The sequence below is a fragment of the Odocoileus virginianus genome, chromosome 23 (assembly GCF_023699985.2).
Source record: "Odocoileus virginianus isolate 20LAN1187 ecotype Illinois chromosome 23, Ovbor_1.2, whole genome shotgun sequence".
NCBI classification, from domain to species: domain Eukaryota; kingdom Metazoa; phylum Chordata; class Mammalia; order Artiodactyla; family Cervidae; genus Odocoileus; species Odocoileus virginianus.
In genome coordinates, this window is record NC_069696.1 from 30,470,997 (window position 1) to 30,477,478 (window position 6,482).

Here is a 6,482-nt window from a genome sequence, read left to right on the forward strand (position 1 = left end):
GATATGTGTGTGTATGTGTTAGTTGCTCAGTCGTGTCTGATTCTTCATGACTCCATGGACTGTAACCAACCAGGTTCCTCTGTACATGGAAATCCCCAGGCAAGAATACTGGAGTGGGTTCGCTACTCCTTTCCCCAGGGGATCTTCCCAACCTAGGGATTGAACCCCGGTCTCCCGCAGTGCAGGCAGATACATCACTGTCTTAGCCACCAGGGAAACCCAAATACATACACCCATATAATGGAATATTAATAAAGGTCCATCTAGTCAAAGCTATGGTTTTTCTAATAGTCATGTACAGATGTGAGAGTTGGACTATAAAGAAAGCTGAGCACTGAAGAATTGATGCTTTTGAACTGTGTTGTTGGAGAGGACTCTTGAGAGTCGCTTGGACTGCAAGGAGATCCAACCAGTCCATCCTAAAGGAAATCAATCCTGAATATTCATTGGAAGGACTGATGCTGAAGCTGAAACTCCAATCCTTTGGCCACCTGATGCAAAGAATTGACTCATTGGAAAAGACCCTGATGCTGGGAAAGATTGAAGGTGGGAGGGGAAGGGGACGATAGAGGATGAGATGGTTGGATGGCATCACCAACTCGATAGACATGAGTTTGAGTAAGCTCCGGAGTTTTTGATGGACAGGGAAGCCTGGCATGCTGCAGTTCATGGTGTTGTAAAGAGTTGGACATAACTGAGTGACTGAACTGAACTGGATTTCCCAGGTGGTGGTAGGGGTAAAGAACCCACATGACAATGCAGGAGACATAAGAAATGTGGGTTCGAGCCTTGGGTCCAGAAGATTCCCTGGAGGGGGGCAGTGGCAACCCACTCTAGTATTCTTGCCTGGAGAATCCCACAGACAGAAGATCCTGGTGGTCACACAGAGACAGACAGGACTGAAGCAACTTAGCATACAATGGAATATTACTCGGGCATAAGAAAGAATGAAATAATTCCACTTGAAGCAATATGGATGGATCTCGAGATTGTTAGTGAAGTAAGTCAGACAGAAAGATAAATATACAATATCACTTATATGTGGAATCTAAAAAAAAAAACCTTGGTACAAAAGAACATATTTACAAAACACAAATAGAGTCACAGACATGGAAAACAACTTTATGGTTAGCAGGGAAGGAGAGGAAAGAATCGGGAGATTGGGATTGATACATAAACACTGCTATATATAAAATAAGGCCCTACTGCACAGCACAGGAGCCTCTGCTCAATACTCTGTGATGACCTATATGGGAAGAGCATCTAAAAAGAGCAGATACATGTATATGTCAAACTGACTCACTCTGTTGCAAGGCAAAAACTACCACCACATTGTTAATCAGCTACTGTGTTCAGTCACTCAGTCGTGTCTGACTCTTTGTGACCCCGTGGACTGTAGCATGCCTGGCTTCCCTGTCCTTCACCATCTCCTGGAGTTTGCACAAAACCAACTATACTCCAATAAAAAGCAATCAAAAAATAAAATACATGGCAAATCTTAAAACAATTTTTTAATTAAAAAAAAAAAACGTAGAAGAGGGACAAAGGTGTTGTGGCCTGAGGGGACTCTAGAACAACAGTGGGGCAGGGAGGGAGCAGTGTGTGTGCAAGAGAATCACCCAACCTCTTTCCCTTCTTTCCCTCCAATGCCTTGCCATTGCCTTCCACTGGCTGAACCCAGTTCAGAGCAAAACAGTAACAGAACCAGGTGATACAGTCGACAGAGGCCAGTTTTCTGGAACACAAGCAAGGCAGAGAAGATCAGAAAACAGATGGTACAATGGGGCCGGGGCAAAATGTGTTGTTGTTTTCTGAATAAGGGGTATAAGTATGAAAGGAATGGAAACATTTGAATGGAAAGTTATCACTGTCTCAGTGACAGATGGAGGAAAGGAAGCTCAGAGAGATAATCTTGCCCAGGTCGTCAGCTAGAAAAACGAACTGATTTGGAGCCCTTAATGGAGCCTCTGGTCTACCTTGTTTCCCACTGCACTGCATGGCTCCACTCAGAGTGACAGTTGAAATGATCTTAGTCTCCCCTCAGCAGTTTCTGCCCTGAGATAAACCAAGGGTGTGAAACCTTGTTACTTACCCCTCCTGCATTTCCCTACATTCTTGGTCTGAATCCATTCACTGTGGTTTTCCAAACAAGCTTTCAGAGAGGGGTTTCTTAAATTGCCAATAACTTTGAAAGGTATTGACAATAGGAAATTAGATTCTCTCCTTTTTGGGGAGAAGGAAGATTAGACCTAAGATATAAAGACATCTGAAAGAAAGAAAAACAAAGAGATAGAAAAGGTAGGAAAGAAAGGAAGGAAGGAAGGGAAGAAAAAGGGAGAGGGGGCAGGAAGAGGGACTGGGAGAGAAAGAATCTCAGCATAAACAGTTTGGGTAGCATGATTGGTAACAACTAAAAACTGGAGACTAACCAAATGCCTGTCAACAACTGAAGAATAAAAACAAATTGTGGAAATCCACATAATGAAATATAACACAGGGAGGGAACTAAAACTGCACTCAACAAAGGGAATGAAATTCAAAGATGTAGTATTGAAAGGAGGAAGCCAGAGACCATTTGTACGATTTCAAAAGCAGGCAGAAATAACCTATGGTGTTAGAAGATAGGATCGTGGTTATTTCAGTGTCTATGAAATGCAAAGGGGTCTTTGTGTTGTTAATCATTTTCTGGGTTTTGTCTATTTGCTTGTTTTTGTATATTTGTTTGATCTGGGTGGTGGTTGTAGAGGTGTGTTCATTTTGTGAAAGTTCACTGAGCTGCCCCTTAGATCTGTGTCCTTTTCTATATGCACAGACACACAATTTCAGGTAGCCAGTTGCACTAGTCAGTTATGAAGCAGTAAAAATCAATCTTTCAAAATTTCTGTGGCTTTCAACACAAACAGTTTTCTCTTTGTGGTATGCACAATTCTAAGACTGTCCCCATGGAGTGTATCCGTTGGTGTTACTCCTGTGATGATGTTACCTTACATGGCAAAGGGATTCTGCAGGTCCCGCTGGCCTCCTTGCCCTCTGGTCCAGCCCCCACGTGTGCTCCTGTCTGCCTGTCCTGTCCTGCTCCTGTCCTGGCACGGGCTCTTCCTGCCCAGCTCCTTCCCACGCTGTCCAGGGTCCCCAGGAGCGCCACGGGGACCCCCTTATGGAGACAGCGGTGCGCAGGCTCAAGTCCTGCTATCTTCCTTGGCACCTCCTCTGTATGAATCAGTTGACTTGAAGATAAGATTATCAAGGCAGACCTAACCTACTTGTTGCTCTTGTTCAGTTGCTCAGTCGTGTCCGACTCTTTGCAACACTAGGGACTGCAGTGCGCCAGGCTTCCCTGTCTTTCACCATCTCCTGGAGCTTGCTCAAATCATGTCCATTGGGTCAGTGATGCCATTTAACCATTTTGTTCTCTGTCATCACCTTCTCCTTCTGCCTTCAATCTTCCAAGGCATCAGGGTCTTTTCTAATGACTCAGCTCTTTGCATCAGGTGGTCAAAGTATTGGAGCTTCAGCTTTAGTATCAGTCCTTCCAATATATTCAGGATTGATTTCCTTTAGGATTGACTGGTTTGATCCCCTTACTACGTGAACCCTTTAAAAGCAGAGTGTTTTCTGGTCAGAGACTTGCCAGGGTGCAGATTCAATGTGCCATTACTGGCCCGAGGACGAAAGATGCCATACCAAAAAGGCCTGAGAAGAGCCCTTAGAAATTGAGGCCAAACCCTGGCCCACAGCCTGTAAGAAAACAGAACCTAAGTCCTATGATCATAAGGAGACAAGTTTGCCAATAACCAGTGAGCTTTGAAGAGAACTTCAAATCCTAGCTGAGAATAGCAGCTGACGCCTTGATCTCAGCCCAGTGAGATGCTGAGCAGGGTATCCAGGAGCACCGTGCCCACACATCTGACCTATAGAAACCGGGAGATGATACACCGTGGTTTTAAGGTGCTAAGTTTGTGTTAATTTGTTCGCAGCAACAGAAAATGAGTACACACTTACTCATATTTTGGCAGCTCTGTGTTGGCAGCTCCTAGAAACCACTTGGCTCTGCTCCAGGTGCCTTCACATTCTGGGACCCATGTTGAAGAAGGTTCTCTATTTGGGACATTCATATGACAGAGGGAGAACAGCAAGCAAGGCAGACAGAAACCCACGACACCTCTTAAAGTATGTAGTGTTCATCTTATCTGCTCACATTCCAATGGTCAAAGCAGGCCACATGGCCAGACCCAAAGGCAATGGGACAGGATGTATAATCTTCTTATAGGAAAGGTGAGATTGAATAGTACTGAAAAACCATGCCATCTATCACTATGGAATGTTAGAACTGTGGCCTAATTGGAAAGAGCAGAGTCTATGGGGTCAGAAAGGCCCCATATGAATCTTGGTACCACTACCTTACTGACTGTGTGACCATGAAGTTAGGACATTTCTCTGAGCCTTGGTCTCTTAAATGGCAAACACCTATATCTTACAGGATTGTTGTGAATGTTAAATGTACCAGTATGGTTCCTGATAGATACTCTAACATGTGTTGATAAATATTAGCCTTGGCCTCTTACCTTGGGGATTAACCAGAATATAATTCTTCCAAAGGGAGAAATCAGGGAAAGAAAACCACATCTAAACCCACCTCTTTCCCCACATTTTCCTAATAAACTAATTCAGAGTAAAAATGTATAATTCCTTTATATACTGTATCTTTTGACTGTTGTAGTAACAAATGGCTTGGGCTTCCTTGACAGCTCAGATGGTAAAGAATCTGCCAGAAATGCAGGAGACCTAGGTTCAACCCCTGGGTCAGGAAGATCCCCTGGAAAAGGGAATGGCTATCCACTGCATTTGTTATTTTCAAGAGTTGCCAGTATTCTTGCCTGGAGCATTCCATGGACAGAGGAGCCTGGTGGCTAAAGTCCATTTGAAAAGAGTCGGACACAACTGAGTAACTAACGCTTTCTTCACTTTTCATTCATTTTTTCAGTAACAAATGGCTTAGAGTAAAGGGAATATAATATTGCTCTTCTGAATGGGATAGTTGAATGCAATCAACATGTGAGGTTGGATTACTTTATAATTACCTTTCTAAATTGATGATTCACTTTAACACCTAATTTTGGCTTATGAATATGTTGTTATAAAGCCATAGTTACTACTGTTGGAAAACTGGCAAATGAGTAAATAATATTTTGTCCTCAGAATGTTTAGATTTTCTTTTTAACTTGTCTAGGTGGCTTTCAATATATTTCAGGTTTCTAGTTCACAAATACTTCTTTTAAAGTAACTATTATTATTTTTAAGCCCCAATCCATTATTTAGGGTTTTAACTCTTTTTTAATCAGATATCTCTTTCTCTCTTATACACACACAAAGAAGTTAGTACACTTTCTTCAGCAGAAGAAAAGAGTCAAGTCACTCAAAAACTTTTCAGATGGGGATTTCCCTGATTGTCCAGTGGTTAGGAATCCACCTGCAAATGCAGGGGACTTGAGTTTGATACCTGGTCAGGGAACTAGATCCCACATGGGGTGAATCAACTGGGCCCATGTGCCACAGCTTCTGAGCCTGCACTCTGGAGCCCACAAGCTGCAACTACTGAAGCCTGCATGCCCAAAAGCCAACACTCTGCAACAAAAGAGGCCACCACAATGAGAAGCCTGTGCACTGCAACTAGGGAGTAGCCCCTGCTCACCACAACCAGAGAAAGTCAGAGCAGAGCAATGAAGATCCAGTGCAGCCAAAAATAAATAAATAAATAAGCTTATCGGATGAAGATAACTACAGTCAACATTTTGGTGTGCAGTCTTCCAATTTTTTTTTCCTGAATAGATAATATATAGACTGCATGTGTGTGTGTGTATGTACATACACACATATATAGCATATGTTTGTATTTCTGTATGTCTACATATATTTCTCAAAAATGGAGCTATATATTATACTTATTTTTAACCTGCTTTTTCATGTAGTTATATACATATATACCATGGCTACAGTCCATAGGGTGGCAAAGAGTCAGACAAGACTGAAGTGACTTAGCGCGTACACACACACACACACTCACACACACACACACATAACATTACTTTAATAATTTCATTTAATGATTTTATGTGTATTTTTCAGCTAGTATCTTACGATTGAATATTTAGGTTATTTGTGAATTTTCTATTATTTACTCTGAAAGTGAGTTTCCACTAGCCCATATACATGAATTACAGGAAGCCAGGGCAAAAGGTTGTTGGCCAGAGCACCCATCGATTTCAGCCCTGCTGATCAGATCCCATATATGGCAATCTGCTCTTAAATTTACAAATATATACTGGAAATGTTTTTTTAAAAAAATCAAAACAATAAACAGAATCCCTCTCAGATTGGATGAGACTTTTCTTGAAATTTCAGCCATTTTGTGTTATCTTAACTCTTGTGTTATCAAGAGTTGCCAGACAGAGACTTCCTTGGTGGTTGAATGGTTAAGAACC

General features: G+C 42.1%; 1 protein-coding gene across 15 annotated transcripts in view; it reads right to left on the reverse strand.

Moving 5' to 3' along the window:
* The window catches only part of LMNTD1 (lamin tail domain containing 1), a 480,744-nt gene that overhangs the window by 166,782 nt on the left and 307,480 nt on the right, over window positions 1-6,482 (reverse strand). The gene's annotated exons all lie outside the window — the stretch shown is intronic.